The 12764-nt window shown below is 33.9% G+C and overlaps 1 protein-coding gene across 2 annotated transcripts in view; it reads left to right on the top strand.

The window, feature by feature from the left end:
- The window catches only part of TRDN (triadin), a 410542-nt gene that overhangs the window by 27492 nt on the left and 370286 nt on the right, over window positions 1-12764 (top strand). The window lies entirely within an intron of this gene.

Raw genomic sequence — 12764 nt, 5'->3', positions numbered from 1 at the left:
ACAAATAACATGTTTGAGTTATAAAAGTAAGAAAGTACAGATAACAGAAAAAAAGATACACTCTTGTCATTATAACAATATTATGCCCCTCTAATTTATTTTCACATATATAATTATATATTTTTACAAAAAATGAGGTTATGCTGACTAATGTTTTACAATAAGTTCTCTCATAAAAATTTCTTGAATTTTTCCTATCAGTAAATACAAATTTTACTCAGCATATATATGCATGGATATATTGTATTTCATTATATTATTTACTTAGCTGATCCTTTTTTGTTGACTATTGCTTCCATTCTTTTTTTTTGTTTTTTTTTTTTGAGATGGAGTCTCCCTCTGTCGCCTAGGCTGGAGTGCAGTGTCATGACCTGGGCTCACTGCAACCTCTGCCTCCTGGGTTCAAGTGATTCTCCTGCCTCAGACTCCCAAGTTGTTGGGATTACAGGTGCCCACCATCATGCCCGCCTAATTTTTGTATTTTTAGTAGAGACAGGGTTTTACTATGTTGGCCAGGCTGGTCACGACCTCCTGACCTCAAGGGACCTGCCTGCCTTGGCCTCCCAAAGTGCTGAGATTACAGGTGTGAGCCACCCAGCCCAGAATGCTTCCATGTTTTTTTTCCATGAATATAAACAATACAGAAATGATCATATTTTTGCTCAGTATGATTCATTCCTTTGTAAAACTTTAAAATGCTGATTCAAAGGCATGTGATTTTAAGCATTTGACATAATGACAAATTTTCCCCAGAAAACTTATCCCAGTTTTAACAACCATATTCAATATGTTAATCTTTATTTCTTTATACCTTTTCCAATACTGTGTAATGTACTTTTGAATGTTTTCTGATGATATAAGAAAAAATATATCATTTTTAAAGTTGCGTAATGAGATTGAGGTTTATCATTTATTGTTCAATTCTGTTTCTTTTGTGAATTGCCTACACATTTCAGGATAAATCTTGTCAAATTCAAATAAGTTATAACCATATAGTTGAAATATATAGACCTTTACTAGGTTGCTTCCATTTCTCACTGATGTAGTCATTTTTTCACTAAGATATTTATGATAAACACAACCCTTGTGAAAATGTTTTAAGAAGGCTAAAGTGAAATTGGCAATAAGATAAAACTTTTGAAGACTGTGCTAGGATCAGGATAGAATTGCAAGTGATTGACAAGTATTTTTAAAATTAAATTATCATAGCTGCCCTAGAAGATAGATCATAATAATGAAACTTAAAGATAAGGAAATTAAAGTACAGAGATATTAAATAATTTACCCAATCCATTAGTAAGATGTACAGAAAGGAATTAAGCCCATGTTGTGTGAGTTCATATGTATGTTTATAAATTTACACATTGAAGCATCACATTTATCTCAGGCTCCTAAGTTCAATATCATTATTTTCACTTGCAGTTAGTACATTTTGGAGTATATTTGACACCTTATTGGCACTTCTTCATAGTAAAAGCTATCTTGAAAGTATAAGTCTGGGCTGGGCTTGGAGGTTCATGCCTGTAATCCAGGCACTTCAGGAGGCCGAGGTGGGAGGATTGCCTGAAGCCAAGAGTTCAAGACCAGCCTGGGCAACATATGAAACCCCATCTCTAATGTAAAAAAAAAAAAAAAAAAAAAAAATGAAGAAAAGAGAAAGCATAAATCTGAATGTGGCATTAATAAAGTTATATTTTTAGAACATAGTAGGCTGTGAAGCCATGGAGTAGCTTAACAGTAAAGGAAAGAGACTTTAATATTTTCCTTACAAATGAAAGTATCTTCAGGTTGTAAATCAGAATTTATGAATATGGCAAATAAACATAATCTGCAAGTTGTGTACTTTCTATATGGAGAGCATCTGATGATTTAAAAAAAAAAAAAAACAACTCTTCCTGTAGCGAGACAAATGGCATGTTTGTAAATTCAAACACAAACCATGTGTGGAGAGACTGCAATCTTCATCCAAACGCTTGTTTAACATAGCAAAGGGCCACGTGCTGAAAATACAATCTACACATGTTAAGTCCCAGTAATCTTCTAAATTAATGTAATCTGTATATATAGAGAAAGTATATGATCACAGTTTCTGAATCTTTTTTGAGGTTTCTTCTGAGTTTCTTCATAGGCATATATCAACATTTATAACCTATTTTATTTTTTTTTACCAACAATAGTGAGTTTATATCCTTCCAGCACAATGGTGCTTTTATAAGTCCCATTGAGTTTAGTCTATGGAGCATATTTACTTTCACATTTCCAAATTAGCAGAATTAAAATGTTAAAGACCATGTACTTCATAATGGAAGCAGAAATTCATTAAGAAATAATTTATGAAAATGAATCAATAAAGTAATCCCTAATTAATACAATAATCCAGTACTGTAATTGAATTCAGTTTCTTTTTGAGAACCACTTGTGACTGTGTCTGAAAGCATTGCAGTGTTTTCAAATTGTTTTGTAAAAAGAGAACCATCCAGATTCTTTCAGTGGAGGTAAAGGCAAAAACTTAGGCTTATCAATGTGTGGGGGTACTCCCAGAGGCAACAAGTTCCCAGGGGACCTCAGTATCTAATCTAGTGCTTGCCAACATGTAACAGGTGCCACTAATGGTAAAGATGATTGTATATAGTATAAAGATGAGCATTTCTATTTTAATAGTCATACATTTCTTTGAATATTTATTAGAAGCAATATAACTAGCACATCTAACCCACAATTTATAGACTATAGCTGATGATGTTATATTTTTTGAAAATTGTTACATAATAATTTTAAAAATATTATAGCTTTATACATAACAAAGAATATTTTGCTTATGATTAAAAATGGGTTATTTAATAAATACTGCATGGACACCTTTATATATCAGGAGGAAAATCAGTGAACCTCTGTTTCTACCATATATGAGTAACTACTGAAGGATTAACATCTTAAATATAAAAACAAAACAATAGGCTGGGCGCGGTGGCTCAAGCCTGTAATCCCAGCACTTTGGAAGGCCGAGACGGGCGGATCACGAGGTCAGGAGATCGAGGCCATCCTGGCTAACATGGTGAAACCCTGTCTCTACTAAAAAAATACAAAAAACTAGCCGGGCGAGGTGGTGGGCGCCTGTAGTCCCAGCTACTTGGGAGGCTGAGGCAGGAGAATGGCGTAAAAAACCTGGGAGGCGGAGCTTGCAGTGAGCTGAGATCCGGCCACTGCACTCCAGCCTGGGCGACAGAGCGAGACTCCGTCTCAAACAAAACAAAACAAAACAATAAAAGTGTTGACTAAACTAGAAAACTGTATGTAAAGCCTAATGATGAAGAACTTCCTGAGAATGAAAATTTAGAACATACTTTTTAATAAGATGGACATATACACACACACAGACACATACACACACACAAAATCTATGGTACAACAAATTAAGGCATAAACAAAGCAGAATTATGGCAGAAACAAAGGGAAAAAACAATGCTTGTTCAATAGAAGTCTATATTGGTCAGATGTATTTATGCACTTATGTAAAATGTATGTATATGTATGTATGGATGAAAACATTAAAATATTTTTCAGATTATATTAAAAATAATATGAGTGACACTTGATTATGTTAGAAATAATAAAGTTGATATTTAAATTATTGAAAAATCTCTTTACGGTCTTTCTCACTCTACTATTTAATTTTGTTATTTGTAATTTCATTAAATGTCATTTTTATCTTGCTTGCACTATAAATATATTTAGCAAATTCTTTATTCACAGGAAACTAGGGGATGAACTTCAACTTGGTAACATTGGATGACCACACATTTGAAAGGATTGATTTTCCAATAATGATCATTGGCTTGGCTTCCTCTTTCACAGAGATAATGAGGCCAGTCTCTGCTCATGCCACAGAAACTTCAACTTGAAAATTTTACTTAGTGATGCTAACCATCAAAAACAAAATAGGAGGCTTAATAGGCATGAAAGTTAATTAAACTGTGGTTATAAATTTTACAAATATTAATTTCTTCAGGAATGCTTTTGTTTAAAAAGCATTTGTTTTTGTTTTTGAGACAGAGTCTTGCTTTGTCACTCAGGCTGGAGTACAGTGGTACAATCTCGACTCACCTCCCGGGTTCAAGCAATTCTCTTGCCTCAGTCTTCTGAGTAGCTGGGTTATCGGCACACACAATCACACTTGGCTAATTTTTTTTTTTTTTTCTTTTTTTGTAGAGACAGGATTTTGCCATGTTGCCCAGGCTGGTCTTGAACTCTAGGCCTCCCAAAATGCTGGAGTTACAGGCTTGAGCCACTACACCTGGCCCAAAAGACATTTTTATTTGTTGTTGGCTGCCATTACTAAACCGTCTTGAATCCTATGAATCATCATACATATCTGATGTGTTATGTCAATTATTTCAGGCTTTCTTCCAAAATATCTGCTTATTTCTCTCCAATATGTTCAGAGGAGTTTTGCCTAGCCCTAGAAAGAGTTAATGTATATTTTATACATATATGTTTATATATATATATATATATGTGTGTGTGTATGTGTGGTTTTGATGGAAATAATTAAAATATTTATTTTGACAAAGTATCATTTAGAATGAAATGAGGATAGAAGGCTGCATACCATCTGGCTACTTTGTTACAAGAGTCACAATGATGACAGCTTACCTCTCAAATTAAAATCTTATTTTGTAAACAAATATATCTACATGCATCTAATCAACAATGATATGCAAATCACATCTGCTTGTGCACACAATGGGATATGTGTATGTGTTTAAATGTTTGGCATATTCATTAATATAAAATATTAATAACCAAGAAATGAACATTATTTTTCCAATCTAGGTACTAATCTATTCTAGTGCCTATAAATTCATAATTTTCCCCAGCAAACTTACTTCTTTTCCTTGATTTTCCATAATGGTGAATGACATCACTGTCTGTTTATCTACCTACTTTCTAGAAATAGAAGACTAATAATCAAATCATTGACCTTCCCCACCCTCGAGTTATCATATCATTACCCCTTCCAACACAAACACTCTCTAATCATCAAATGATTGAAGTCTTGCAGACACCGTTTCCTGGATATTTTTTAAATTCCATCTTTTTCTCGCTATTCTTCGTGTCATTCTGAGAGTTTGACCTCTTTTCACAAAAACCTGGATTTCGGCAAAATCTTATAATTTAGCTTCTGAGTCTTACCCCAACTACTGTCCCCAGCTGTTTAAATAAACTTTCCAAAATACAAATATGATTAAGATCCTTCTGAAATATTTAACTCTGTGTTGTTTGTTATGAGGTCCAGCCTCTTCATTTCAGCACTCATGATCATTGCAAATGTATTTTCTGCCTACCTATCTTTTTATCCTCTTCTCTCTCCATTTTGCTGCAAGTGTCTTTGCCTCCAGCAATGTGAATAGACCTGCAATGTCATGAAATGTTAGTTGTAGCAATTTTCGGTAACTCATCAATTTATTCTAGATATGTATAATGTTATTCCTTTGGATAAAAATATTAACTCGAATCACATTTTCTAAACAACATGTGAGAGAATATCAATAGGGGTGAGTACATTATTGGAACTGATGCATTTGAGAAAAGTAGACTATTAGATGCATGTGAATTGCTAATTTCAGTTTATGTCCAATTATATCTTCAGAAATGCAAGCTGCAAGTTAAAAATTTCTGGAAAGATCTAACTTTTAAGAAATGATTGCAAAGTAGGTATCCAAAGGAATTTCCAGTTATCATTGTCAGTGAAGGGTTCAGAATCTATGGAAGATGGACAATGGCAGTAAGCAAAGTATGAAGAATCTCAAATCTTTAAAAATTAGGGAGTATTGTGTCTAGGTCCATCTTTTTCATTATCATAACATGAAATAATGTCTGAAACATAGTAAGTACTCAGTAAACATTTGATAAATGAATATATGAATGAATAAGTGCATGAATATTGGAGGGATAATTGAATAAATAAATAAATTGATCCCATTTTATAATATTTAGCTATGGGATAAAAACAAAACAAATACCAAAATAAGGTGTCTTGAAAAATCATCACAGACCTCAATACCAAAATATAAAAAAAGGTATATATGTAAATAAAAGAGCTTTGAGAGGAAGGGAAATAACTCTGAACACAATTTATAGCACTAAAGTTTCAGTAAAGGATAAGATATGCATTGAGTTTGGTTAGAAAGATAAAAATTGAGTGTTGACATTTTTCCTATGGCCTCTGAGATAAGACTAAGGCTAAATCAGGCTATTCATTTCTAGTTCTAATTGTGTGTCTGTGATCTTAGTTTAGATTATGTGTACAATTCATGAAAAACCAAACTCAGAAACACAAGCATTCTTCTCTTCTTTAACGCCTTTCTAATTTTTTTTTTTTTTTTTTTTTTTTTTTTTTTTTTTTTTTTTTTTTTTTGGTGCTAATTACTTTAGGAAACTAGCACAGAGAAAAAAGTAAAAATAAATACTATTATGGTTGTGATTGGATTCCAGTAGTTCTTTGATCTATCCATTTGTGATATATTAGTTTTTGGAACAACAAAGGTCTGAGTTCTAAATATCTGAAATTTAAGTGAGAACTAATGCTAGATTAAATAATACATCCAACATTAAAATTCAGTTTAGTGCTGCTGCATAATCTTATAAATCTAAATCACATACTGATTTTTTTTTTTTTTTTAATCACTGTCCTTTGGCTGAAGTAATAGCATGAAGTCGTTGATATGTGAATAACACAGTAATTAAGTTGGGATTTTTTTACGCTGGTTTGAGATTTTGTCCTGGGCTATGGGTGTTAGTGCACTGACATATGGAAATAACAAGAGCTTCCTTTCAAAAGGTGCTCTTTCCACCCTAAGTGCAGAGAGAGGGAAGTTTATCCTAAGGAGTATGATTTTCATGGAGTCCAGTTTCTTTATGTTGTCAGCGGTACCCTTCACATGGAAGGAAATACACTGAGATAGGGTAACTCCTGGAGTCAGCTGAGTTGGGGAACCCCTCTTTGCTCTTCAAACTCATTTTATTTGTTTAATTTTAATTTTAATTTTATTTCAATAATTGTTGGGGTACAGGTGGTTTTGGGGTACACAGGTAAGTTCTTTAGTGGTTGTTTTTGAGATTTTGGTGAACTCATCACCTGAGCAGTGTACACTGTACCTAATATGTAATCTTTTATCCCTCATTCCCCCACCAACCCTTCCCTTTATGTCCCCAAATTCCATTATATCATTCTAATGTCTTTACATTTTCATAGCTTAGCTCTCATTTATAAGTGAGAACATATGATATTTGGTTTTCCATTCCTGTGTTACTTCACTTAGAATAATGCCCCCCAGCTCCATCTAAGTTGTTGCAAAGGCCATTACTTGATTCTGTTTTATGACTGAGTGGTATTCCATGGGGTACATATACCACATTTTATCATTTGTTGGTTGATGGACATTTAGGTAGGTTATATATTTTTATTCAAACTTATTTAAAAAAAACAGATTCAAATGCAACTTCTCCTCACTAGAACATAAACATCATGAGAGCAGGGACTATATTGCCAGTGTTTAGAAGAGGGCCTGACATACAGTTACCGTTCATTAGGTATTTACAATTATTCTTGATACCTTAGTTCCAACTAATAGAATTGACAAAGTCTAGTTCTCTAGTCTTGATACCACCGTTTTTCAGTACTTATCACATAATGTTTCTGAGCCTCAGTTTCCTCTTTTCTAAAGTGAGAGTGAGATTAGCTGCCAACCAACCTCAAGAAGATCAGTTGACACAATGTATGTGAATTGTGTAACAAACTGAAGTGTTGCACAAATGCATTAATATAATGTTGTTAACCTAACAAACAAGTAAAAACTTTGGAAGTAGTCTTTTGTTACCTGCCAGTTTATAGTTCCCCAGTTCATATAGATCAAAACTGGGACTGCCACAGGTTGCAGAAAGATGCCTGGACAAAGAAGCGAGAATGAGTGCAAATCTGACATGTTCTCTATGCTGAGCTGAGGAACCCTGAGCTCCGGTGTAGCAGCCCTGACTGCTTAGAGGACGGAACTCCTTTTACCAATTAGCACCAATGGGGCACGTGGAGTAACTGGAGCCATGGCAAAGACCACCATTGATTCTCCATCATACTCGATTTAGTGTTTAAAAAAATATAGTCCCTGTTATAATGAAATCTGCTATTCAATGTACAGAAAGAGTTGCAACTTTATCCATCTTAAGTCCTATGGGTAGGCATACCACAGGGGTAAACAAAAGGTACTGATGACAACATATTACTCTGACTTTCTTTAACCTGTTGCAAGGTAAAGCATTATGCTGTTCATAGAAAGTTGATAGATTTTGGCTCTCAAAAGTCAGGCTTGTCAATGCAGGACATTTTGTTACCTACTTAAATTCTATCTCTGCTGTTCATCCAGAAAAAATACAAAACTTTAATACTGATTATCTTTATTAAAAATGGATGTGCACATAAATTGATTATGGTAGGCTTTAAATAGCCTTTCTTGGCCAGCTTTGTATACTAACATAGATAAATTGTCTAATTTTGCTGGTGAGAGAGTGGGGAAAAAATAAGGAATTAGGTAGACACAGCATGTATGTTTTTCCAATTTTCATATTTGGAATTCTTCAGTTATGTTCAGTATCTAACTGATAAGTACAATATAAATATATATTTTTTTGTTTTTAAAACAATTTACTAACAGCCATAAGTACATGTAATACTTTTCAATAGATGCAACTGTGCTAAACAAAGACAGAATTTTTTAGGGTTTAAATGTGGGAAATAAAAATTGGACAATAGAATTATCCCTGTACTTATGAATGTCTCTCAACAATACTTATAATTATTTGTGATTTTGAATGGTGAATGTTCTACTGTCTCATCCCTCTTTCTCCAACTGCTGTTAATATTTTTGGACACAAAACTTAATGCATTTCATACCCCTGTGTGTCTCTACCAGGAAAAAACTTTAGGACTCAGAAAAACTGAAAACAACTACCACTATTTCTGCTCACTCAAATTATGTCCTAGCACTTTTATTTGCCTAGTGCCAGTCATTGTGCTGGGCACCAGAGGTATACAAATGAGTATGAGAAGTTTCTAGGAGCTTATGTTCTAATGGGAGATCTGGAAACATAAACAGGCAATTGCAATGTAATATGCCAATATGTACAAAAAGGGTATTCTGGAAATATCCGGGAAGGACATTTATCTCATCTCAGAGGCATATATCCATGGCTTCCTGAAAGAACTGAAGCTTGAGCTGACTAGCACTTGCTCCACAATAGATAAAATGTAAACATATTTAAAAGTGCGAGGATGTCTAGAGTTTTATTTGTATAACAATTCAGCTGCATAATACTAAAAAGATTTTGATAGGTTGCATAATATTAAAAAGGTTTTGATACTGAGACCATAACCAACCCTCATACATTCTTAATTAAAATGGGGAAATACATTTGTGCTCCATATAACCATCTTACAAAAATCTTTCAGGACAGGGTTTAGAAAAAAAAATAGCACCAAATTGTGGAAGGGATTAACCAAAAAAAAAAAAAAAAAGGCAATAGTGTGCTTTTTTGCAATTGGTAGTGAATGCATTAAAAACAGTATGATTTTTACATGAATGAAAATGCATAGTTTTACCTACTATGTATTCTGAACATTGGTTGTAGAAATAAATTTCTGAACTGTTTACATCTCATGGCTTTATTGCAATGGTAGTTATGAATGAGTTTAGCATCAGTTGTGTACTTTGCAATGTAAAGTCTCTTCAAATAAATGAAACTCTAAGCCTCCAGGGCTTATATTCTCAGTTATATAACCCCAATTATCATATCCATGAAAAAGCGGTTTAATCTCAGTATTTTAGAATTTCATGTACAGAGCAAAGAATAAATGGATAGAGCTGGAGTAATTTCCCCCCGAGAGACATTGTAAATAGTCGTATTTATATGCAAGAATATTTATCATTGTTATCAATTAATAGTCAGGGAGTTTGTCAATAGAGGGAAGAGGAGTTAACAGCTATTGTGCTTAATGTCTTGCTAAATACTGCAACTATTTTTTATGATCATCCTATGAGGTAGTTTTAATGATCTGTTTTTATAGAGAACACAGAGGTGCAGTTGCTAGCACAAAGTCAGGATTCAAATCCAGCACTGTCCCATCCTAGCACTTTTATTTCCTGTGCCACATGCCTCCCCTATGCCTGATTCATATTTATGAAATGCCGGCTTAAATTATTAGTACCAAATTTTTAAAACATGTAACATTTTTTAAAGTTTTTACTATGTCAGTTACTTTTCTAGACTAAAAGAGCAGAAATTGGCAAACTCTTTTTGTAAAGGGCCTGTTAGTAAATGTTTTAGGTTTCGTGGACTGTATGGTCTATATCACTCCTGCTCAATTCTGCCACTGTGGGAGGAATGCATAGACAATAGACAAAATGCAATACGAAAACGAATGGGTGTAGCTGCGTTCCAATAAACTCGAGTCCTAAAAAGGGAGTAGGTAGCAAGGTAGACAATCGGATGAACTTATTTCAGATTTAAGATGCAGAATACTCAAATTCGTGAAGGACCAAGAGATCACTTTGAGTCCCAAGACTCACACCGGTTTTGGGTTTGCTGGAGTATGTAACTAGCAGGGATGAGTGGTGGGAGCTAGGGTTTCTTAAATGTCGTGTGTGCAATCTTTGATACTCATCTATGTTTTTTTGTAATTTTGAGGCTATACACAGGGCCTTAAATGTAGAAGTGGAAAATATACATACAATATGATCTATTATTTTTGCTTCAACCTCACGATAGCATGTCTATTGCACTTAGGATTTTGCTATAGGGTACATTCCCTTAAGGGCACTTACTGAGTACTGCTGTTTACCTTGAATATTACATACTTTCACTTTCCATTGATCTTGGTCACCGTAGAAGGAAAGGTCAGTCACTAATTTATATTTGCAGAAAATGACTAGTTTTTAGACAAATGAAGTGATACCTCTAGGGTCCCCCAGCAAACTCTTCTTCCAGCACCCAGTTTACTGTTTCATCTACAACTTTTTACTATGGAGCCGTGGTATATTCTTAATGTCTTATTAAAATAATCTGATAAGACCTTTTCTAATTATTCTTTACTTTCAGAAGAACTAAAGTCATCTTCAAAGGAAAAAATAATACAGGAATACCTTGAAGATACTACAGATTTAGTTCCAGATCACTGCAATAAAGCCATTATCTCATTAAAACAAATCACACTAATTTTTGGGTACCCCAATGCATATAAAAGTTGTATCTACACTATGGAGTAGTCCATTATGTATACAATTATATTATATCTAAAAATATATACATTCTTTAATTTAAAAATACTTCATTTCTAAAAAATGCTAACAAACATCAAAGCCTTCAGCAAGTCATAATCTTTTTGCTGGTAAAAAGTCTTTCCTTGATATTTATGTCTGCTGACCGATCATGGTGGTGGTTGCTAAAGGTTGGGGGGGCTGTGGCAATTTCTTAACAAAAGACAACAATGAAGTATGCTGCGTCGATGGACTCTGTCTTTTGCAAAAGATTTCTCTGTACCATGCAACAATGATAGCATTTTACTCACAAGAGAACTTCTTTCAATATTGGAGATAATCTCTTCTACAACTAGGCCAGTTTTTTAATCTAGTAATTTATAAAATATTCTAAATCCTCTGTTGTCATTTCAACAACGTTCACAGCATCTTAACTAGCAGTAGTTTCCATTTCAAGAAACCACTTTCTTTGCTCATTCATAAGAAGCATCTCCTCACCATTTCAAGTTTAATCATGAGATTGCAGCAGTTCAGTTCCATCTTCAGGTTCCACTTCTAATTCTAGATCTCTTCCCATTTCTATTCCATCTGCAGTTATTTCCTCCACTGAAGTCTTGAACCCCTCAGAGTAATCATGAGGGTTGGAATCAGCTGTTAAGGAAATCTTGATAATGTTGATATTTTGACCTCCTCCTTTGAATCTCAAATGTTTTTGATGGCATGCAGAATGGTGAATCCTCCAGAAGATTGTAAATTTACTTCATTTAGATCCAAGAAAAGAGTCACTAGCTATAGCTTTACAAAAACGTATTTCTTAAAAAATAACTCTAGAAATAAAAATTACTCTTTGATCCATGGGCTACAGAAAGGATTTTTGTGTTAGGGGGCATCAAAAATAACATTAATCGCCTTAAACATCTCTAACAGAGCTCTTGAGTGACAAAGTACATTGTCAATAAGCAGAAATATTTTGAAAGAAATATATATATATATATATATTTTTTTTCTGAGTAATAGGTCTCAACAGTGGGCTTGAACTATTCAGTAAACAATGCTGTCAACAGATGTGCTGTCATGCAGGCTTTGTTGTTCCACTGATAGAGCATAGACAAGATAGATTTAGTATAATTCTTCAGAGCCTTGGGTTTGTCAGAATGGTAAATGAATATTGGTTTCAACTTAAGGTCACCAGCTACATTAGCTCCTAATGACAGCTAGCCTGTCCTTTGAAGCTTTGAAGCCAAGCTTTGAATTCTCTAGCTATGAAAGTCCTAAATGGCATCTTCTTTCAATATAAGGCTGTTTCATCTACATTGAAAGTTTATTGTTTAGTGTTGCCATTTTTTCATCAATCATCTTAGCTAGATCTTCTGGACACCTTGCAGCGTATAGCCTCTACATTAGCATTTGTTGCTTCATCTTGCACTTCTTTTTTTTTTTTTTTTTTTTGAGATGGAG

This window comes from Piliocolobus tephrosceles, chromosome 5 (assembly GCF_002776525.5).
Source record: "Piliocolobus tephrosceles isolate RC106 chromosome 5, ASM277652v3, whole genome shotgun sequence".
NCBI lineage: Eukaryota > Metazoa > Chordata > Mammalia > Primates > Cercopithecidae > Piliocolobus > Piliocolobus tephrosceles.
This window is presented reverse-complemented; position numbering and strand designations above follow the sequence as displayed.